Consider the following 24862-nt stretch of genomic DNA (forward strand, 5'->3'; position numbering starts at 1 on the left):
ATTCTTGATGTTATATAGTTCTACAGGATTTTCTAAATGTATTGTGTCATGCATCTAACATTACAGCATTATGAAGAATTGTTTCACTGCCTTCAAAGTCTTCACGGGCATTATTTTCCCCTCAGCCAGGAGTGACATATTTAGGTACAAGTGAAAAACCACTGTATTACAATCTGATTTACTACCATCTGTGTTAAACCAGGGCAGGACTGAGGGCAGAGATGACATCACCTGTTCTCCACTCTGCAGCCTTTGTTTAATTCAGTTAGAGCCCAAGGCCCATGGGTTCAGTCTCTGTGCCCCAATTACTGGAGAGGAAAGACCTTCCAGAAACAAATGCCACAACTATTGCAAAGCTGCTCCAGGTCCTCCCAGCAGCATCAGCTCCTTTATCTTCTTTATTCTGCTGCTGTGATGTGCACATCCTGGTGTCTATCAGGTGGTCTAATCCTCTGTTTCTGTGTCTGTCACCCAGACTGGACCATGAGTCTTTCAGAGGCAGGAGCCCTGCCTCAGCAACATGTCTTCCTCAGGCTTTGTCCTTGCTGCAAGTTGGCTGACAATGTGGGAAAAAGTTGGGAGTACAGGGGTGGACAGGAGAACAGGGGAATGAATAAAGGTGAAACAGGAAGGAAGGAAGCAAACAAGGCTGCAAGAAAGGAAGTACGGGAAGCCTTGGTGCCTGTGCAGTTGTATCATGGGACTCAGTGAATTAGCATAGCTTCAGCACCAAAATAGAAGATGAGTGACACAGGGGGACCCTAGCCCAGGAACATGTGTTCCTCACACCCAATAATGCAGCAAACTTGATGACTGATTCTGGGATGCTGAATTTTCTCCCATCAGCCGCCTTCCATCCAGAAGCAAGACTATCACCTCTTAATTTACTGGCTTCATAGACTCTTAAAATAGAGCGATAAGTGAATGTAGAGTACACAGAACAATTTAATTTGGAAGTCATTTTGGTTTCATATACAAGGAAACAGCCATTCAATCCTTTGTGAGAAGTTGCTTTGAAATATGTCATAATATGTCAGATAGGAGCAAGTGTTCAACACAGTGATTAAGGTGCCCCTTGGGAGGCCCACATCCTATATCAGTGTGCCTGGATTTAAGTCTTGGCTCCATTCCTGATGCAAACTTTCTACTAGTGCTTATCTTGGGAGCATGCAAGTGATAGCTCAGGTAGTTAGGGCCATGCCACCCACTTGGGAAACCTGGATTGAATTTGTTGCTGCCAGATTCAGTTCCTAGCTTCAGGTTCAGACTGCAGGTTTTGTGGTCATTTGATTAGTGATCAAGTGGATGAAAGATCATTTGCTGTCTGTCTGCCTATCTCTGTCTCACTGCCTGTCAAATAAACAAAATTTTCAAGTGAGTTATTTACTTTAATAAAAGAAAAGGTAAATGAGCCTTCTTCAAGCTTCTCTAGAGGGCATCTCAAGGTACTTGAAGCTTCAAGACTCATTATGGATAGCTGGTACATCCCTGGACCTTGGGATACTTGTTTGGCCAATTCTTCAATTACCAAAGATAGGTGATGTTCTTTCAGTAGATAAATTACAAAACAAAATATTTTACATTTTATGCTCCTCTTATTGAAATAGTAATGTCCTTAAACAATTAAATCTCCTTAGTTAAAAAATAAACATGATTAAAGGAAAAATAGGAAGTTTTATGAGTAACTAAAATTAAAATTCTAAAATGTACCTGTATGTAGGAATATTAATTATTATTTTAATGTTAATACTCCTTGATCTAACAATATCATCTATAAAAGTTTATCCTATGGAAATATAAAAACATGTGTACTGCATTATAGGTTAAAAAGTATGTGTGGGGAAATTATTTTCAGTTGAAAAAACACAGAAGATGAAATAAGTATATTTATTGCAGAGTTTGTTATAGGTAAAAATCAAAGATTACTTTGAGTAATAAGGAATATTCTAAGATACATATTCAGAGAAAACATTTCAGTACCAAATGCTTATTGTCATCTTAATTTATGAAACAGGCAAGAATAAATGCAAGAGCTATATGTGTATACACATGCACATCCACACATCCACATACCAGAACAATTTTGCAAGTTGACAATTGCACAGGAACCATCAGCAAGATACAAGAGTATCAAGAGGAAACCAGGATGTATAGTCGCCTTAACTTAAGGGATTTTATATTCTTATACATTTCTGTAAACCTGTTTTTTCCCTACCACCAGCAATACAAGCTTTATATCCAGTCACTTGTGCAATTAAGACTCTTTGTTTACATAAGACTGTAAAGATCTAAAGGCAACAACAGTGTTTGGTTATTATTTTTTCCCTAAAAAGGCTGGATGATGCTATAATCCCTTTTTATACTTTTTATTTATTGATGTATAGTGAACAGATTTCATGAATTCCATAGATATGTTTCCAAGTATAGATCTGCTTTAACAGTGAACATGCACTACCTATAAGTTACAATTTTATATTATGTCTATGAAAGAAAATTCAGTTAGTTACACACTTGTACCTCAAGCTTGGTATCTCACTTTGCTTTCCTTTGTTTCAAAATGCAAGATTGATCTTTATCCTTCCTAACATGTCCCCACTGTACTTTAAATTCATGGAATAGCAGGATATTCTTTTCTCTTGTTCTCTTACCATCAGAACACACTGCTAATTCCTCCTGACAATCTGGTCATTGCAAAGCTTGCAGACTTGTCAATTTTATATGTTCTTGTTCAAGTATCTATAACAGCAGATTTATGGTGCTATATAGTCTTCATTTTTTTGTCCTTTGGATTTCTCGGAAGACAAATTGTGGTGTCTAGACACATGGAATGATGAGTGACCACTCCCTCGTGCTGGAACCTGTTGCTAATGAGACCAAAGCAGGGGCTTTTGCAGAATCCCCATATCTCTGTGATCAGTTCTATTCTCAGTAAAAGTACTAACCACACTCAGGTCACAGTCTTGCTGATGATGCTATTGTCAGATGAAGATTAGGGAAGAAAGCACATCAGATCAATATGAAAACATTCCTACAGCAAGTATACTTCAAGGCACATGCATTATGAACACTGGGTCAGAAGCATCCTCTTCCTATTCAAAAACTAGCGTGTAATCACCATGAACAGAAGCATAAAGAACACGAACAGCTTGATGTTGTTATTGGTTCACATTTGTTGTTAGAAATCTTATTTGAAATCCAGAGGAGAGCAACTGAGTGGATTAAAAACATGTCAGAAAGTAGGTGACAAAGAATATGAGAAAATTACAGCTTCTTTTTTTTCCCACTGAATTTAACAATGTTTTGCACCAAATTCTTACTTGAGTGACAGAATAATGTGGTTCTGGAAAGATACAGATTCTAAGAGAGATTCTTTCTGCAATAGTGCCAATCTGTGACATAGCTACTCTGGAATTTGAATGCAGATCTATTCAACATCACTCCAGAAATGCTTAACAAAACACCAACCCCTGTTTTCTCTTTCAACAGCAACACTATGAAACAGAACTTCTGTTTATACTGAGGTGTATAAAAGATAGTAATAGGATTTCTGTTTATACTGAGGTATACAGGTCAGGATAGGGGAAAGCTTGTAGAGTTTATGTTAGTAATTTATTTGTTAAATGGATTATTTTCATTTCACTCAAAAAGCAGAGAGAGACAGAAACAGAACACACACACACACAGAGAGAGACAGAGAGAGAGAGAGGGAGGGAGGGAGGGAGGGAGATTGGGAGGGAGGGGGGATAGATAGAGGGGAAAAAGATTGTCCATCTGCTGGTTAACTCCTCAGATGCCCAGAACAGTTCACAGGCTGGGGCAGGCTGAAGTGAGAAGCCCATGTAACAGTGTGGATCTCCCACGTGGGTGGCAATTAAACCAACACCTGAGACCTTCCACCTTGTACTTTAGCAGGAAGCTGGAATTGAAAGCAGAGCCTCAGCTGGAACTCAGGTACTCCAGCATGGGGTGTAGGCATTCCAAGTTAGTCACTGCACCACACACCCACACCTGAAGTTTGTATTTAAGTTAAATGTAAAATTGTAATGAGTTCAGGTATAAACAGTGGCCACCAGGATGATCAAATACATAAGCTGGTGGGTGTCTTTATAAAAACCAATACCTGTCACAGGCTGCTTCAGTTTTGCCCTACGTCTCAACTGTTCCATGTTTTGAAGACAGCAAAAAAGAGTAACAAAAGGACACCTGTTTCTATTTTTTTAAGATTTATTCATTTATTTGAAAGCCAGAGTTACACAGAGAGAAAAGGAGAGGCAGAGAGAGAGAGAGAGAGAGAGAGAGAGAGAGAGAGACAGGTCTTTCATCCCCTGGTTCATTCCCCAGAAGGCCCCAATGGCTGGAGCTGTGCAGATCTGAACCCAGGAGCTTCTTCCAAGTCTCTCACACAGGTACATGGGCCCAAGAACTTGGCATCTTCTACTGCTTTCTCAGGCCATAGCAGAGAGCTGGATCATAAGCGGAGCAGCCAGGTCTCGAATCGGTGCCCACATGGGGTGCCAGCATTGCAGGCGGTGGCCTTACCCACTATGCCACAGCACCAGCCCCAATGACGCCTGTTTCTAACATCTTCACATACTCCAATAAGCAGATATTTCATATAGCTCATTTTCTCCACTAATTTTGAAGCACATTGATTGATCTCATTTTGATTAAAGTGTCTCCAGAGTGCCTCAATAATTTATGATTTGATCCAAGGAATCTGAAGATATCAAATGTGAGATGATCTTCTTGTGACTTAAGCATTGTCACTGGAACTCAGCACCTTGGGACTGAGCTTTTGTAATTTGATGCTCATAGTGTTTTTGAGGTACAATGCTTGCCCCTGGATTAAATCACCCAAACTGCTTTATAGCTGTTGATTTCATTACCGGGGGCTACCTCCTTCTTCACTTTCACTTCATGTTTCCGGACACCAAATTTCCAATGTTTTTGTTACCAACAGAAACATTAAATGAATTAAAGTTACCAGAACAAGTAATCATCAAACAAACAAAAAACTGTTTTTTGCCAGAGGGTGAAAAGATAAACATAGCGTAGAGAATGGGTCTCATTCTTGAGCCTGCCTCCGTGTCACACTGAGTTACTTAACATGCAGAGTGTTGGGCCCCACCCCACAGTGCAGACTCAAGGAAGTCAAGGCCAGACCTGAGATTTCCCATTTCTAACTATTTCCTTGCTGAAGCTGCTGGACTAGAGGGCTACATATGGAAAACTATTCCCTAAAAGAAAAGCAGGCTGCTCACAATTTGAAAAACCAATAGGAACTGTTGGAACTATCTGGAAGTTTGCAAGTAGCAAAGGGGGATGTTATTTTTATTAATACATACTGGGTATTACATTTATGGAATGTGTAGCAAGAAGAGAAAGAGTAGTAGAGAAAACCCAGAATTTGTATAAAGTGGTAAGATAGAGCTATGTGTTAGTTCACTACATGACTTCAGGATGATGAGTTAAATACTTCCCGCCTAAATCGCTGATATCTCATCAAACACCCTCCTCTCCAGAAAACCTCTCTTGTTGCTTCTGTTAATACGCTGGCCTGAATGGACCATTGGTTTGACCCCGTGTGGCATTCCTAATGTCTCTATATTCTAATCCAATGGTTGCCACTAAAGTGCTTTACCAACAGATTTTGTTCTCAGATAGTGCACAGCACTGAAAAGAAAATCACTTTGCAGATCCAGTGATTTCATGGGCCACTAGGCTCTCTGCATTCTCTATTACCCAGTTTATCTTTTGTTCATTTAATGCATCCCAAACAACATTGAATCAGTTTGTTGGGCAATTAGGTAAGATATTAAACTAAAGACGTACATATAAATATGTCAAGTAATTATTTTAAGAATACATCTGTAAGGCAAAGCTGGAAAAGGTATTTTGTGAAGGCTTTTTCCCTTTGCTCTCTTTAATGGTTTAACAAGTCCCAATTTTTATAAATAATACACCTTTTTCTAGGGTTTGCACGTTAAGAGAAAGGCTTTTCTATAATGGATGCTTAAAAAAATCATTTCCAAGGAAATTAGCTCTGGTAAACATCCTGGAATAAATGTCAGGAAATTAAGTTGGCTTTTTTTTTAATAGAATGAGCATCCCCAGTTAAATCCCCCATGGCAATGTTAGCTCAGACCTGGTTTCTGGTCTCTGTAAGATGCTTCCCTTTCAAGCTGTGGCCCTCAGAGGTGCTCCTGCAGTTTCACCAGCCCCTTGACTTTCAGCAGGAATCCTGAGATGATTCTGGAGATATTCACATGACTGCAAAGCCACAGTTGTGGTTTGAGCCCATCTCCTTTTGCCTATACTGTGTTTTAGTCTCTTAGTTCTGGTAAATGGAACTCAGTTCTGCAGTCATTTTTTTTTTTTTGCCCAATTTTATGATTGAATTATAACTGATGCTTGTTTGTTCCTGCCATCTCTCTTCTCAGGAGGGGGTACTCCAGTCCTGCACCTGGGCCATTGGCTTAGCTGTAATGACAGATTGTCACTGTAATGACAGATAGCTCTTGTTCCAGTTTACTATCTTGTAAGAACGAATCACCTCGTATTCTACCTGTAGCAAAGACCAACAGTGTATTTGTAACCTTTTGTTGATATGTGTTTATGTGGAGTACAACCAACTATTATTTGATCCTATTTGACATGGCCACTGTGGTTTATGCATGTGATAGAATGTATCCACCCAGATGCCATTCAGTGATAGTCTTTCCCCAAATCCCAGACCTTCCTCACCTGAGCTATCTAACAATAAATAACTGGTGTTATCTGCTTTGTTCCGTTCTGAAAACACCAAGCACTTACTGGATGCCTGGTACTACATTAGCCACGGGGGTGATAGACATGAACAAGATACGAGTTCTATCTTGAAGAAACTCATTCTGGATGGCAGAGAAAAGACGAAAAAACTTCAAATACAATGCTTTCACAGAGAGTTCTGAGGACTTTCCCACCAGGACACAGTACTAGTGGTCAGACAATTGCTCTATAATCATTCATTCTACTATCATTTGCACAAATCCTGCTGTGTTCCAGGCCTCTGTTAATATACTGGGAATGCAGGCAGACGAACTTTTGAGGACTGAGTCAGACCCAGACATTCAACCTGGCCTGGAACACACAAGACCTTTCTTCACACTACCAGTGATATTTGTCATCTAATCCTCAGAAGACAATAGGAGCCCTTCTTGATAGTCCCTGAAATGGCCTCTGCGCCCACTGTCCCCAGGTGATCTAGCTTGGACCTTGATGACTATAGGACTGGGAGAGGGGGATTTAAGTTAGGTCACTTTTCTCCAATTCACTCTTTTCCTAGAACATCAGACTACAGTCTTGGTCTGTCTCATTTCATCTTTCCTGATCAGTGGGAGCTGGATGTCCTAAAGCAATGCAAGTTTCCTGAGCTAACTGTAGTGCTTGTCAGAACAGGTGGAAGACCCTGCAACCTCCATAAGTCGACATTAACTCCTACAGAGGAGAGTTGCCTTGCATTCCTGTTGCCAGTGGAAATGCCTGGTTCCTGCTACCTTCTCCCCCTTAAAGGGACAGCTGGCCAATTCATGCAACTTCCAGAGTGCCTAGTGCCTGCTTAAAGACTTCAAAAACATTCTCTACTTTAGTTATTAACACTGCCCACAGCCTTCAGCTGGTGGAATGATGGCTGAGCCTGAAGTGGATGCATCAGGAGTTCATTAAGGTATACCAGGCAAATATGGGGATTGTTCAGCTGCCTCTCACCCTAATCTGGAACTAACACTTTGCCAAGCCCTGCTCTACTGCCTGAATTCTAAACCACACCCAGCACTTTGGAGGACAGTTCTAAAATAAGTCTGGAAATAACTGTCCTACCCAGGCAGCTTTCCTGAGTGTTCATGAGAATTCTGAAGAGAGGAGATGGGTAGTTGGCAGTCAGAAGGCAGAAAGACCAGGTGAAGAGAGGACACAGAGGCCGTGGGCTGGGCATAAGGTCCTCCACACATTGTTCACATGGGGGCAACTATTTGGCACATCGGTAATTTGCTGCTTCAGCCTGAAGCCTGGCTACTTCACTTGCAATCCAGCTTCCCGCTCGTGCTCACTGTGGGAAGCCCAGTGACGGCTCAGGTACTTGAGTCCCTGCCATCCTGTTGGGAGACCCAGGTTGAGATCCAGGCTCCAGGCTTCAGCCTTGTCCAGTGCTGGCTGTTGTGGGCATTTGGAGAGTGAACCAGTGGATGGAAGATCTCTTTGCCTGTCTCCCTCCTTTAATAAAATGAAAATAAATAAGTAAGTAAATAACTTTTTTAATTCATGTAATCTAGTAAGCAAAAGCATGTTAAAGTGCTAAACTTACTTTAAGGAGTACACAAATATACTATATTAATAGGGTAGATTATCAGTTACAGTTCTATCATTTAGTTCTTTCTCATTTTCCTATTGACTGAGAAGCTTTTATGAACTTGGGTTGAGTATCTTCCCTTCCTCCCATTATTTATGAGCAGGCATGTCTTATTCGAGGTTTAAAATGTCACTGGAAATTAACAAGGGTTTTACAAATCTAATTGTGTCGCTTATTGGCTCACAATATTCTGTCTGGGAAATTTGTTCTAAAAAAAAGAAAAGAACTATTTATAAAATTGTGGTACAATCAAAGCAGACTATAAACAAATGTTTGCCAGCCAACAAAGCAAGTATATCCTGCAATATGAATGACTTTCTCAGTGTATCATAATGGCTTCTTAAAGCTGTAATGAATTATTTCATAAACCTGTATTTAGAGACTTTTTAAAATGCAGATTATTGGCCTGAGAAGCCATTTTGTCTCCAAAGGAACATTTGCAGGCTGTCGTGCAAATCTGCATTTGAGCAACTTTCACATTATGATCTTAGTGAATTCTTGACCAGATGGACTTGAACAGCTGCCACCCATGCCTGGGAAGTCCCATTGCTTGAGAAGACAAAATAGCTCATTTGTTTGCAATTCCTTCCTGAAAGTACACAAGGGCAATTTTCTACATTGTGAATTACTTCTGTCAGAGCAACATTTTCCCTGAAAGACCATAGCTCATTATGCTATTTAGAAACAAACAAAAAATATGCTCAAACATTTTTTTCGGGAGTCTTATAATTTGTGCCCAGAAGGGACAAGTTTCTTTTCAGATTAAGTTTTAAAAATATGTTCATTCATTGTCATTATGTTCAAGCTGACATGGAAGGTTATAACTGAGAGAACCCCCTCTGAAATAATAATGGCTTACTGTTGGGTTACACTTTATACTTTTCAAAGTGCTTTTAGACACATTATCTCATTTGATCCTCAAAACAGCTCTGTGAGACAAGGAAAGTGAGTGTTTTGTTCATTACTTTATAGACAAAGCAATAGGTTCATTCCAAAATATTATCTGAGTATCCACTAACACCATTACATTATGCTAGTGTTTTAGAGGATAAGAATAGCAACAGTTCCTAAAAGAACCTTATTTTTAAATCAGGCATGGAAAGATAAAATGAGATGACACAAAAATGCACAATATGCTTAAAAAGAAGACAAAAGGGTAAAGCATTAGAGGTATTTACAAAGAGTCTGCTGTGTTTTAGGCTGTTCAAGGAGACGTCTTGAAGCAGGTAGTATCTACAATAGATGTGCCTGGAAGATGGGTTAGAATTTGTGGAACCTTTGAGAATGTTTACCCTTTGTAATCACAACCACATATTCATGTAACCTTACAGTGTAAAAGATTTGGCATTTATCTGGCTTATCCTGATACCTAATACTGAAACTATTTCTAAGACAACATGAGCAAAAAAGTTGAGACAGTGATTGTTCAAAATTTTATCTTCCATGAAGCTGCAGCTGCCATCTCCATAATTCTACTCCTTGCTGACTGGAGCAAAACAACACTAATCTGTTCTCCCTTCCTGTGGCAAGCCTTTAATATATTTGTAGTTGGCAAGCCCTTAAAATATTTGTGCCTTTAGTCTTTTTTTCTATTAAATCTTTAAACTTCTCTAGGTATTCAGTCAAGATGATATTGATTAATGCTTATCTAATTTGTCCAAATTATGTGTCATTTTTGTCATCTCAAATTGATACGCTTCACAGGAATGCAGATTTGAGTGAGATTCTTAACTTTCTGGGCTCAAAACACTACAATTCTATTTTCGGTGCACTTTCAGTCTCTGTGTTACTACTTCTGGTTACTACTTCTGGCTTTTAACATTTATTTCTCCCACATAATAATTAGTATTGTTTAGAAGTTGTTTAATCATTGTGCCTGGAATGCGTTTTGAAAGCCTGCCTGTAGAACAAAGGCCACTTATCTATAGAACAAAGACTACCTGCATTGCTACGGTTATTTTCTTCCTAATTTTTTTCTTAAGCCACTTGTTATCTGTGGATGTTGACCCATAGAATTCTTGCTTACAAAACTAATACCAACACCATAATATAGCAACCATCCTTGGTACTTTGTTTCTCACTTTTATTAACTGGGAAAATAAAAATTAATAGCTCATGTAAGTTAATAAGCCAATACTGACCTCTGGTGTGTAATAATGAAATTGCTTGCTGGATGAAGTAGTGGACACTTGGGGGAAAGTTTTCTATTTTAATGTGGGGACATCTTTTTCCAAGCAAAGAAGTTTCATAAAAAAATAGTTACCAATGTGGACATTGGGAAATGTAAAACCAACTGGAGGGAACTCCTCTGTTATTTCCTTGTGTGGATAAGAAAGAGGAAAGGCCGGCACCACAGCTCAATAGGCTAATCCTCCACCTGCGGTGCTGGCACCCCGGGTTCTAGTCCTGATTGGGGCGCCGGATTCTGTCCCGGTTGCTCCTCGTCCAGTCCAGCTCTCTGCTGTGGCCCGGGGAGGCAGGGGAGGATGGCCCAAGAGCTTGGGCCCTGCACCCGCATGGGAGACCAGGAGGAGGCACCTGCTCCTGGCTTTGGATCAGCGCGGTGCCCCGGTTGCAGTGCGCCAGCCGCAGCGGCCACTGGGCGGTGAACCAGTGGAAAAGGAGGGCCTTTCTCTCTCTCTCTCTCTCACTGTTCACTCTGCCTGTCAAGGAAAAAACAAACAAACAAAAAAACACCACCAGCAGAGCAGCCCATCAGTGATGTTTTCACCCAGCTGAGTCAGCTGTTAAGCTACTGTAAATGATGGATTGAGAAAAGACCTGCTCTCTGTCACTCCTCACTCCACTCCACATGAACTAGATTTAAAAAGTGTGTTGTGAACTTCTCCGCGTACCCTCCTCAGGAGTTATATATGTATTCATTGCCTGCTACTTCCCAGAAGGCCTCTCTACTTATTTAGAAACAAACTCCCAAATCTCCTTTTTTGAGTCTTCTTTGGTGTTCTTCATTATCCTGTAAAGTTATCCTTTATGCCTCGGGCATACTTCCTCTATAATTCAAAAATCCAACATATGTTAGAGCGGTTCTTATTTTAGGTTCCTCATCCTGGTTCCTATTTTCAGTATGTGCCCTTCCCTCACACTCTAGACTCAAGCACAGTTATCTAACTAGTAGTAGTACCCTCAGCTTGTCTCTTAGTAGAGCTAATGTGGATTGCATAGCTGGGGTTGCAGGTGAGTCAATCATTTTGTAGATGAGGTGTATATCATGCAGATTGAGGCACCAATAACCACTAGTGACTCCTTTGCTGGTCTACTGCCCTCTGTTAGCAGTGAAGTTCCTAGGACTTTAGAAACTCCCTTGCTGGGAGGTATCAATGGGCCAGCTGTCAGTGGACCCAGGTTTGAATTTAATTGATAGTTCTTCCACTATCATGCAACTCAGTCTAACTCCTGACTGCTAGACTTCTATTTCCTAATTTGTAAAAGAGGTGACTAGGCTATAATCTCTAACATCCTCTGTGGGACCTGTTGTGTAATTCTACAACTCTACAAATGTGCATTTAGGGAACCATTTAGAATGCTGATCTTCATTTCCTGTAGTACTCTTTCAGTTCCTTTTTCTCCTATCTTGTAGTTTGTTTAGGTGTTGTTATTGTGTACTTCCCATGTGTATTGAACCATTGTACTGACCACACTCTCCTGGATATGGTTGCCTGTCTCTTTTACTTCATCTGCCAAGCTCTTACAAGCTAACTATTGAATAAGTGAAAAAAAGAATGAATATCTCCTTTTCACCCTGTAAGTCTGCATCTGCCACTTCCTTAGAAGCTCCTGGGCACTGAAAGCATTGGAGTGACTTTCAACCTTTTGTCCTGATTCCACAAACCAGTTACTAGGAAAGAACTGTTGCCTTTCAAAAATTCTCAAAGATTAGAAATGGCTGTAGTTACTGCTGGAAGAAAATGGAGAATGATGGGTTGTTAGTTGGAACAGAATCCCTCTACTTAATGAAGTGAAAATTTTTATTCCCAAAGTGAAGCAGACTAAGTGGAGCAGGACAAGAGCAGAGACTGAGTGAAGGAGGAGAGTGGAGTTATTGGAATTGTTGGAGGTTCAGTATGATGGGAAGTGAAGGCCAAGAGAAAGTCCCAAACTCTCAGAGTGACCACAGAAAAATTTAAAACTAGTCATTAAATTTAGTGTGAAAAAGACTTGTTGCCAAGTCAGCTCTGAATTTCCCACTTTCAGTGAACTCATCTATATGCATGTATGTTTCATACAGGTAGGTTTCTACAACAATGAAGACATACATTTTATATATGGGCCGGTTCTCAATCTTCAGGGCACATTAGAATTATGTGGGGGAGCTTTTAAAGTTTGGATGCTGATGTTACACATCAGAATGATTATAGAAGAATCTCTGAGAGTGTGATCTGGAATCAGTATTTCTTACAAGATTCCAAGTGAATCCAGTATGTAGCTAGAATAATGAACCATGGCCCAGGTATCCAGAAGAGAGTTGGCAAGCATCGGATCACAGCATTGTTTGGAGTGAGGTGAATTGTTATGCAACAGGAGATAATGGCTAGCATAATCAACATGAGCTCACTGAAAAGCTACTCAGTAAAACGTATGCTTTATTAATCAACTATTGTCATTATTGGCAAAGACCATTTACATTTTATAAATCTCTATTCTCCACCTTCTATTTTTCAGAGATAGTTTGTGCCCAACATAAAAAATTTCTTCACGTTCTACTGTCAAATCTGTGAATGTGTTTTCTTCTGAATTCTTTCTCACTCGTGCCTTTCCACCAACATTTAACCTCGTAAAGCTATGCATCTCTTCAAAGAAAAGATGCAGAAACACAGAATATGTGCGTGTTGGAAATAAACAAGGAATTCTCTGAAACAATACATAAAGAGGACAGTTTGTTATAATGTAAAAATGATCAGATATACATGTATGTAGGTTTCCACAATGGTGATATAAAAGTCTGGGCAGATTTTTATATAATTTATGTTGTAAAGCAGAAGCAAGGATAACTTCTCATATCCTCAGCAAACCAGTGATTAAATTTGATGAGAGTCACTTTGTAAAAGATTCTTGGGTTAGTTTTAGAGGAATTTTTTTTATAAATCCAAGGTTCATGGGGGTGGCACTGTGGCTTAGCTGGTAATTTCCACCACCTTCAGTGTTGGCATCACAAACAGGTGCAGGTTCAACTCTCTGCTGCTCAACTTCCATACAGCTCCCTGCTAATGTGCTTGGAAAAGCAGCAGAAGATGGCCCAAGTGCTTGGGTCCCTGCACCCATGTGGGAGACCCAGATGAAGATCCTGGTTCCTGGTTTCATCCTGGCCCAATCCTGATGGTTGCAGCCATTTGGGGAGAAGACAAGTAGTTGGAAGATTTCTCTTTCTTTCTCTGCCTCTGCCTTGACTTCTGTAACTCTACCTTTTAAATAAATAAATGTTTTTGTAAAAAATTCCAAGAGCCAGAAAGGCCCCAATTTTGAAATGAATAATAAAAATTAAATCAAAAGACTTTTTACTGGACTAATTAAGATTTGAAGGAGGAGGGAGAATTTGTAGAAGTGGTTGAGGTAGCCCTTGTGTTGAGATCCCAGGTCCCGTATTGGAGTCCCTGGTTTGAGTCACAGCTGTTACATCTCAGATCCAGCTTTTTGTTAAAGTGCAACTAAGGAGGCAACAAGTAATATCTTAAGTACATGAGTCTCTGCTGTACACAAGGGAGACCTGAGTGGAATTCCCGGCTCTTGGTTTCAGCTTGATCCAGTTCTGGATACTGTGGGTATTTGAGGAGCAAACTAGCTGACAGATCACCACTCTGTCTCTCTGTTTTTCTGTATTTTGCCTTTAAAATAAGAAATGAAAATAAGAAATAAATACACTTTAATAGGTACAACTTTGGTGTATTTTATTTTTATGCAGAACTACATAGCTTTATAATTACAAACATCATATATTTAAATAATTACATTAGGAACATGGTGATTCTTCCCACCATGCCCACCTTCTCACCCACATTCCTACCCCCTTCCTCCTAACTCTCTTATTCCTATTCTTATTTTTTACTAAAATTTCTTTTTTTTTTTTTTTGACAGGTAGAGTTACAGACAGCGAGAGAGAGAGAGAGAAAGGTCTTCCTTCCGTTGGTTCACTCCCCAAATGACCGCTATGGCCAGCGCTGTGCCGATCCGAAGCCAGGAGCCAGGTGCTTCCTCCGGGCCTCCCATGCAGGTACAGGGGCCAGAGAACCTGGGCCATCCTCCGCTGCCTTCCTGGGCCACAGCAGAGAGCTGGAATGGAAGAGGAACAACCAGGACTAGAACCCGGTGCCCATATGGGATGCCAGCGCCACAGGCGGAGGATTAACCAAGTGAGTCATGGCGCCGGCCCCTAAGATTTATTTTCAATTAACTTTTTAATACACATATGATTAACTCTATGTTAAGTGAAGAGTTCAACAAATATTATGAAGAAAAAAAAAAAACTATTCCTCAATGGTTAAGACAAGAGCTGTTCAAACTGTCATTGTTTCTCAAAGTGTCAATTTCACTTCTACAGATTGCCTCTTAGGTACTCTATTAGTTATCACAGGTCAGGGAGCACATATGGCTTATTTGTTCCTTTGGGACTGGCTTATTTCACTAAGTATAATGTTTTCTAATTTCATCAGTTTTTGTGCAAATGACAAGATTTCATTTTTTAACCACTCTGTAGTATTCCATGGTGTATAAATCCCATAATATCTTTATCCAGTCTTCAGTTGTTGGGCATTTGGGTGGATTCTATGTATTGGTTATTGTGAATTGAGCTGGAAAAAACATGAGGGTACAGACAACTCTTTCTTTTTTTAATATTTATTTTTATTTATTTATTTGAAAGTCAGAGTTATACAGAGAGATGAGAGGCAGAGAGAGAGAGAGAGAGAGAGAGTGAGAAGTCTTCCATCTGATGGTTCACTCCCTCCCTTTCAATTGCTTTGAATAGGTTGAGAAATATTGTAGTTAGCTCTTCTTTAAGTGTCTGGTAGAATTCAGTGGTGAAACCATCTGGTCCTGGGCTTTTCTTTGTTGGGAAGGTCTTTAATACTGACTCAATTTCTGTCTTGGTTATTGGTCTGTTTAGATTTCTATGTCTTCATGGTTCAGTTTTGGTAGGTTGTATGTGTCCAGGAATCTATCCATTTCTTCTGAGTTTCCCAATTTTTTTGACATACTGCTCTTTGTAGTAATTTCTGATGATTCTTTTTATTACTGTGTTGTCTATTGTTAAATTTCCTTTTCCCGCTCTAATTTCATTTATTTGAGTCTTCTCTCTGCTATGTTTCATTAGTTGGGCCAGTGGTGTGTCAATTTTGTTTATTTTTTTTTAAAAAAACAGCACTTTGTTTTACTGATCTTTTGTATCATTTTTATTTCAATTTTGTTTATTTCTTTTCTAATTTTAATGATTTTTTTTCTCCTATGAGTTTTGAGTTTGGTTTGCTGTTGTTTTTCTTGATCCTTGCAATGCATTGATAGGTCATTTACTTGGTACCTTTTCAATTTTTTGATGTAGGCACCAATTGCTCTAAACTTTCCTCTTAACACTTCCTTTACTGTATCCTATAAGTTTTGATATGTTGTATTGTCATCTTCATTTGTTTCCAGATATTTTTTTGATTTTTCCTCTGATTTCTTGAATGAGCCACTCTTCATTCAGGAGCATGTTGTTCAATCTCCATAAGTTTGTCTATGTTCTAGAGATTTCTGCATGTTATTCAGTCCCCATGAGTTTGCATATGTTCTAGAGATTCCTGAGTTGTTGGTTTCCAACATCATTGCATTGTTATCAGCGAAGATGCAGGGTATGATTTCCATTATTTTGATTTGCTGAGACTTGCTTTATGGCCTAGTGTGTGGTCAATCCTAGAGTACATTCCATGCACTGCTGAGAAGAATGTATAACCTGCAACTGTAGGATGAAAAGTTCAGTAGATATCTGTTACCTCAATTTGGTCTATAGTGTTGATGAAGTGTATCGTGCTGTCTTCATTATTCTTGTTTCTTGATTTGCTGCATTTAATATTAGGCATTTATGGAGATACTCGTTGGTTTCTTTATTTTTTTCCTGTGATGGCTTTTATCTTTGGACTATGCCTATGTGGATTAGTGGAGTATCTTCTTTTTCAGGGAATACCTAGAGGGGTGTGTGGGGTGTGGCCAGGGAGCTCTGTTCAGCACACCAGGGTGAAGGGAATGTCCAAAGTGATACCAAGGTTGGGTGTGGTAAATCTCCTCCTTCTTAAAAAAAAAAAAAAAAAAAAAAAAGAGAGGAGATTTGTTCCACTCTGTTGGCATAGTGTCAGCTCACTACCTCTCCTCAAAGGAGACCAGTGCCTGTGCGCCAGCCCCAGTGGGCATAATATTAGTTCACAGTGCCACAAGAAAAAAGGATCGGTGCAGTTCTTAGTGTAAGCACAGCTTCTGCAGTAGTGACCCTCACCAGGGAATCAGGGGGCCCTGAGTGTATGGAGCCTCCTACAGTGACCTCCCAAAGCCCAGCCACACCCTGAGCCCTGCCACACAGCCACAGTGTTTTCACAGTCCCAGCACACAAGCCTCTCACAGCCAGGAGCACTCAGCCCCCTGTCAGTTTTCCCTGCTGGACTTAGGCATCTCTGCTCAGCTGGATGCTGGGCACCCAGACAGGAGCTGCTACAGCTATTACATATGTCCAAAATGGTGCCTGCTCTCTATTGGGTTGTTACAGGATGCTGGTTGTGGTATGTTTGGGAAGAGAGAAACATAGCCCACTCTTTTCTTCTCTATTTTGGCAGGTACCCTGTCCCTCACAGGACTCCAAGCCAGATTCCCACCAGGCTCTTCCCTCAGCTTTACACCAGTGACGTGGGCTGCTGCAGTCTTGTCTCACCTTACTCCAAAGCTGGTGCACAGGCTCTCTGCTGCTGGGGTCGTGAGTTGTGTATATCCACATCCTCCAAGTAGGTCCACAATGTCCCTCTAATTTGTATGGAGTTTCTTCTGCCGTTTTTCTCCTAATTCTCCCCTGAGACTGCATTCTCCCCACTTTTTTAAAACTATCTTCTCCAGACTAGAGCAGTAAACTCTCCCAATTCCACCATCTTAATCCAATCCAATAAACATGTTTTTAAAAGACTTGAAGGCTATGCTCTAAGGAAAGGAAAGGGTGATGGCCACCCACCTCTTCCCTGAAGAAATGCTGTGATTTTACCCTGGCAGTATGCATAATTATATATGAACAAATTCCTTAACTTGTCTAGTGTAAGGGTCTAGAATAAAGGACAACCCCAAAGACTAGCTAGCACTTAGACCTTTGTATGTAAACAGCGTTGCTCAATGAAAGGAATTAGTGCTGTTTGGGAAAACAGTTAATTTCAAGACTGGGATAGAGCAAAGATAATATATGCCTGGAACATTTTATGAATGCAGAAATGAGGAAAAGCTATAAAATACAGACAAAATAAAATAATGAGTGCTTGTTGAAATATCTGTATGCATTCTGAAGGGGCTCCTCATAGCCAAAATTCAAACAATTTAAGCAACAAAATACAAAATGACATTATTCTATACATAAGAAACTAATTATTAATTTTTGTATAAAATACAGTAAATATCTACAAGTCTAAACTCATATATAAATAGTTGCACAAATAATCATTTAATGAATAAATAAATATGGACAAAGATGACTCTTGCTTACAGAAGAAAAGAGAAAGTTGCCATTAGGCAGAGAAAATCCACCAGTGGAGCTCAAATTAGTTTGGGGTAAAAGGGACACTTACTTTTGTCACAAATTATATCTCCAAAATGAGGTTTACATGAGGCAAAAGTGTTTTTTTAAAGATTTATTTGTTTATTTAAAAAGCTGAGGGAGGGGAACGGGAAGAGGGAGGAGAGAGGGAGAGGGAGAGGGAGAGGGAGAGGGAGAGGGAGAGGGAGAGGGAGAGGGAGAGGGAGAGGGAGAGAGGTCTTGCGTCTGCTGGTTTACTCCCCAAATGGCCACAAAGGCCAGGGCTTGACCAGTCCAAAGCCAGGAGTTTCATCCACGTGGGTGCAGGGCCCAAGCTCTTGAGCCATCCTCCTCTGCTTTCCCAGACACATTAGTAGGGAGCTGGATCAGAAGTGGAGCAGCTGGGACTCCAACTGGCACCCATATGGGATGTTGGTGCCACAGACAGTGGCTTAACCTATGTCACAATGCTTGCCCAACAAATAATATTTTTTTGGAAACAGCTTACAACCCTTTAGAAAACCTGGCAAATGGTACTTCACTGAATAGGATGACAAAATGGCCAATAAACTTATGAAAAGTTCTCAACTTAATGAATAATCAGGGAATTTTAAAACAAAATAAAACCAACATGAGATGTTTCTGTTTCTTTTCTCATGCCTTCTCTTTTCTTCTTTCATTCATTTCTCTTTGCTGTTTGAACTAGTCGAAGCTAAAATCACTTCTGGAACAGACTAAGAGTGGTGGATGACGACACAGAGCAAGTTGTGGAAGTCTAAACAGGGCAGGCAGAGCATCCACCTAGGAAGATAGACAACAGGTGTGTTTTGAGCCAAGAGCTATGTAAGGGCTCCCATGCACGCAGGAAGCCCCACATGCAATGTCAGAATCAGGATGACTACAGCATACAGATAGAAATATTTTCCAGTAACTGCAGTCTGAGTCCAAGAGGCTAGAGGGAAGCAGGTACCCATGCAGGGCCATGGCACAGAGTGGGGTTTGTAAAGAGAAAGAAGGGATAAAAACAGTTGGTGTGGGATTTCAGAGTCCAAGCACATGGAGGGCATCTCTTTAGGAGGACTGCAAGGTGCCAGGTTCTATGGCCAAGCAACAGAAGGAATCCACCCAGAAATGGTGGTAGTCCATTGAGGGATTTTCGGAGCCCAGCTAAGTTGAAGAGGGTATCAGCATGGAGGGGTGGTGGCTTGGTTCAAGTATCAGGGCCTAAAGAGGGGGTGCTAAGCATCTCTTAATCCAGAAAAAGGGAGAAGTGTGTCTCTGTCACTGGGTGCTGACCTCTGGAGGGGAATAGAGGCTAAAGAAGGCAATCAAGAATGAAGATGGCAAGCATTCGTTATTGGAACAGAGTAGATGGGTTGGGGTGGGGCAGTGCAGCATTGAATGGGGGTTAGGATTTCATGATAGCAGTGTATTAATAACAGTACAGTCAATGCTCATCATTGTTGTAGATATGCAGGAGAAGTCCTTGTGAGAAATTCACCTCTTGGGGATGGTGTTGTGGTAGAGTGGGTTAAGCCGCTGCTTGGGAGGATGGCATCACATATCAAAATGCCAGTTCCTAGTGTGAACTTTGCTGCTCTGCTTCTGATTCAGCTCCCTGATAATGTGCATGGGAAAGCAGCAGCAGATGGCCCAAGTCCTTGGGACACTGTCACCCATGTGGGGAGACCTGGTTGGAGTGCCAGGTTTTGGCCCATGCCAACCCTGCCTGTTGCCATCATTTAGGGAGTGTACCAGAGGTTGGAAGATTCTCTCTCTCTCTCTTTCTCTAATCTGTGTGTGTTACTCAGTCTTTCAAATAAATAAAATAAATAGTAAAAAAAAAGAAATAAACCCCAAAGTATTCAAAGGTGATTCCCCATCAGGCCAGGAACTTACTCTCTTTTTTTTTATTTTTTTTAACTTTTATTTAATGAATATAAATTTCCAAAGTACGGCTTATGGATTACAATGGCTTCCCCCCCATAACGTCTCTCCCACCCGCATCCCTCCCCTTTCCCACTCCCTCTCCCCTTCCATTCACATCAAGATTCATTTTCGATTCTCTTTATATACAGAAGATCAGTTTAGCATACATTAAGTAAAGATTTCAACAGTTTGCTCCCACACAAACATAAAGTGAAAAATAATAGATGATTTTTTAAATGATGATGAAATCATATCAGACCTATTGTCATGTTTAATCCCAGTGAGAGTCAAGTTGGGAATTGATCATTTCTTCTTTTTTTTTTTTTTTTTTTTTTTTTTACAGAAGATCAGTTTAGTATTCATTAAGTAAAGATTTCAACAGTTTGCACCCCCATAGAAACACAAAGCGAAATATACTGTTTGAGTACTCATTGTAGCATTAAGTCTCAATGTACAGCACATTAAGGACAGAGATCCTACATGAGGAGTAAGTGCACAGTGACTCCTGTTGTTGACTTTACCAATTGACACTCCTGTTTATGGCATCAGTAATCTCCCTATGCACCAGTCATGAGTTTCCAAGGCTATGGAAGCCTTTTGAGTTCACCGACTCTTATCTTGTTTAGACAAGGTCATATTCAAAGTGGAGGTTCTCTCCTCCCTTCAGAGAAAGGTACCTCCTTCTTTGAAGACCTGTTCTTTCCACTGGGATCTCACTCACAGAGATCTTTCATTTAGGGTTTGTTGTTGTTGTTTTTTTTTGTTTTTTTTTTTTTTTTTTTTTTTTGCCAGAGTGTCTTGGCTTTCCATGCCTGAAATACTCTCATGGGCTTTTCAGCCAGATCTATTGGTTAGTATTAGCAGGTACTAGACTTGTTTATGTGCTCCCTTTGACTCTTAGTCCTTTCATTATGATCCAATGTGAACTGAAATTGATCACTTGGAATAGTGAGATGGCATTGGTACATGCCACCTTGATGGGATTAAATTGGAGTCCCCTGGTATCTTTCTAACTCTACCATTTGGGGCAAGTCAGCTTGAGCATGTCCCAAATTATACATCTCTTCCCTCTCTTATTCCCACTCTTATGTTCAACAGGGATCACATTTCAGTTAAATTTCAACACTTAAGAATAACTGTGTATTAATTACAGAATTAAACCAGTCATATTAAGTAGAACAGACAAAAAAACTACTAAGAGTGATAATGTATTAAGTTGTTCATTAACAGTCAGGGCTATGCTGATCAAGTCACCGTTTCTCATAGTGTCCATTTCACTTCAACAGGTTTCCTTTTTGGTGTTCAGTCAGTTGTCACCGATCAGGGAGAACATATGATATTTGTCCCTTTGGGAGCAACTTACTCTCAAATGGCTCGAGAGGAGATTTCAGAACTTGAAAATAAACTTTTAAAAAAGTTGTCCTGTGGTATAGCAGGTTAAGCCACTGCCTGCCGTGCCAGCATCCCATATGGGTGCCAGTTCAAGACCCAGTTGCTCTACTTCTGATTCAGCTCTCTGCTAATCCACCTGGGAGGTCACCAGAAAATGACCCAATTACCTGGGCTCCTACACTCATGGGTGGGACCTGGAAAAAGCTCCTGGCTCCTGGCTTCAGCCTGGCCCAGCCCTAGCCATTCCCTCCATTTTGGGGTTGGACCAGCAGATGGAACATCTCTCCTTCTTTCTATAACTCTGCCTTTTAAATAAAATAAATAAACTTTTTTAAAAAAGGATAAACTGATAAACTGGTCTATTTCTGCATGGGATACTGTAGAATAATGAATAAAATGCTTTATTGTTATGTAAAATAATATAGATTAATATTGCAATTTACCAAGGGAGATTCAATTTACACAAAACTTAATACTCAGGCAAAACCAGTCTTTTTGTGTGTTCTTTTTTTTTCCAGTGAGAAACTAGGATAATAGTAGTCTTTAGGAAAGAAGGAACAAATGCTTGGCATTGCATAAGAAACAGTAATACTTGTGGTTTAAATGTTCTTTCCCAACTTAATTGATAACCAAATAACTTCGTTACTTTGTACAAATTTACCAAGCTTAAAATGTCTTTATATGTACATAGGTGATATTTCAATAAAATTGGTTTTAAATTTTTATAAATGTACACACATATGTTCATATGCACATATACACTCAAAATTTATATCAGCTTTTTGGTATTTTAAAAGATATTTAACAATACTCAGTGGCTAGTGACTTCATAAGATGCATTTCTTTATTCTACTTTTAAAAGTTTTCTTCTGTTATTTCAGTATTTCTCATTTTCCCAATTTATATCTTGATGATTCCTGTAAGTGGATATTGTGAGGCCTGAATTTAATTTTCATGTTATTTTATTTTCCCTTCACATTATGTATATTTTATTTCTTTAAATATATTTTGGGATTGTAACCAATTGAGATGGATCTTCTAGATTATTAATTCAATGCAAAGGCGTAGGATATTCATGCATAGATTAATAGGTAGTTACTTGAAAAATGAGACAAATATTGGTCTTTCAATGTATAGATGCTATCAAGGTGAACATCAAGGTATGTATTTTAACATTTTCTTTTATTTGAAAGGTAGAGTTACAGAGAGGAAGAGAGACTTTCCATTAATGATTCCCTCCCCAAATGACCACAACAGCTAGGGTTGGGCCAGGCCAAAGCCAGGAGGCAGGAACTCCATCTGCATCTCCCACATGGGTAGCAGGCCCACAAGTCCACACTTCCTGCTTCTCCAGGCAAACAGCAGAGAGCTGGATCAGAATGTAGCAGCCAGAACTCAGGACGCAAACTAGTGCTTGTGTGGGATATTCCCATTGTAGGAGGTCGCTTAGCTCACAGCACCACAATGCCGGCCCCTCTGGTCTATTTTTTAAATGAAACATGATATAATTTATAAAAACTGCTCTGTGTATATGTGTTAAAAAAGAGTGCAGAAAGTTTATTTCCAGAAACATGTTTTATAACAAGTAACTCTTTTGTTGATTGTAACTGAATTGTGACTTAAATTATGAAGTCAATTTTTCTACCTAAGAAATCTTCCAGGAATGAAAGCTACCAAATTTCCTATAACACCTCATCAGTGTCATAAAACACCAACATTTGCTTTCATTTGCTCAGCCATCCATTTTATCTTATATAATTCTTCATCGTTATAGGCCATAGTCACAGCTCTAGTAATTGTCTTTAAACAATAAAATCTAACAAAGAAAAAAAATTCATATCATTTGCCATCATTTTCACCAGAGGTCAGAATCTCACTAATAAGCTATCTTGCCTTTTGGTCTTTATATTAGCTGGAACAGGGTCAAATATTCATTTCTAAATCAATCTCAAGAAGAAAGGGAGTTACAACAACACATATATTTGTCAACTTCGGCTGCAATAATGCTTAAGAAACAGGGCAATAAGTCAATGACCTATACAAGCAAGTATTTGTTTCTTGCAAATCAGTTACAGGAATTTGGGTATACTCCTGGGTCCTTCATTCTTGGACCCAGTTTGAAGGACAGAGACTACATGCATATATTATTTTCACAATGCTGGATAGGAATATGAGAAACATAATCACATGATTGGGTAAAACAACCACAAAACCAAGTCCAATATCAATGAAACAGGGAAATGTTCTTTCCTCTTGTTGAACCATGTCAAGGGTAGGGAGCAAACGATGAATTACGAACAAATAATAAAATCCACCATTTTGTTCATTCATTATTCAGATTGGACAGATCCCTGTGAAAAAATCAAACATGACCAATATATGATTATCATAAACTAAGGAAATAATGGATTTTGAATCTTGAGTAGATGATTAATAATATCAGACTTGGTTCATATTAAGTTTTTTTAAACTTTATATAATGAATATAAATTTCCAAAGTACAGCTTATGGATTACAACTTCACTAGGAATTGTGTTTCTCAATATTTCTTGACATTTTTTCTTAATACTGAGTTAATGGATGTCTGCAAATATAATATTACGGGAAATGAAAGAGCTTGTCTAATGTTAATTTCTGAATTCCCCCCCCATAACTTCCCTCCCACCCATAACCAGCCCCTCTCCCGCTCCCTCTCCCCTTCCATTCACATCAAGATTTATTTTCAATTATCTTTATATACAGAAGATCAATTTAGCATATATTAAGTAAAGCTTTCAACAGTTTGCACCTACACAAAAATACAAAGTGTAAAATACTGAGTACTCATTATAGCATTAAATCACAATGTACAGCACATTAAGGACAGAGATCCTACATGAGGAGTAAGTGCACAGTGACTCCTGTTGTTGACTTAACAAATTGACACTCTTGTTTATGGCATCAGTAATCACCCTAGGCTCTTGTCATGAGTTTCCAAGGCTATGGATGCCTTTTGAGTTCGCCAACTCTGATCATATTTAGACAAGGTCATAGTCAAAGTGGAAGTGCTCTCCTCCCTTCAGAGAAAGGTACCTCCTTCTTTGATGACCTGTTCTTTCCACTGGGATCTCACTCACGGAGATCTTTCATTTAGGTCAATTTTTTTTTTTTTCCCAGAGTGTCTTGGCTTTCCATGCCTGAAATACTCTCATGGGCTTTTCAGCCAGATCCGAATGCCTTAAGGGCTGATTCTGAGGCTAGAGTGCTGTTTAGGACATCTGCCCTTCTATGAATCTGCTATGTCTCCGGCTTCCCATGTTGGATCATTCTCTCCCTTTTTTATTCTATCAGTTACTATTTGCAGACACTATTCTTGTTTATGTGATCCCTTTGGTTCTTAGTCCTATCATCATGATCAATTGTGAACAGAA

The 24862-nt window shown here is 39.6% G+C and overlaps 1 protein-coding gene and 1 long non-coding RNA gene across 4 annotated transcripts in view; one reads left to right on the plus strand and one right to left on the minus strand.

The window, feature by feature from the left end:
- The window catches only part of HNMT (histamine N-methyltransferase), a 321400-nt gene that overhangs the window by 105519 nt on the left and 191019 nt on the right, over positions 1 to 24862 (minus strand). The window lies entirely within an intron of this gene.
- Positions 1 to 24862, plus strand: part of LOC149127449 (uncharacterized) — a 124043-nt gene that overhangs the window by 87396 nt on the left and 11785 nt on the right. For all 3 annotated transcript variants that reach the window (XR_016231577.1, XR_016231576.1, XR_016231578.1), the window contains exons 3-4: positions 14477 to 14751; positions 17197 to 17361. This is a non-coding gene — a long non-coding RNA (uncharacterized LOC149127449). The remainder of the gene's footprint in view (positions 1 to 14476; positions 14752 to 17196; positions 17362 to 24862) is intronic.

Source organism: Oryctolagus cuniculus, chromosome 3, assembly GCF_051225735.1.
Source record: "Oryctolagus cuniculus isolate XC-2025 breed Fujian yellow rabbit chromosome 3, ASM5122573v1, whole genome shotgun sequence".
Lineage (NCBI taxonomy): Eukaryota > Metazoa > Chordata > Mammalia > Lagomorpha > Leporidae > Oryctolagus > Oryctolagus cuniculus.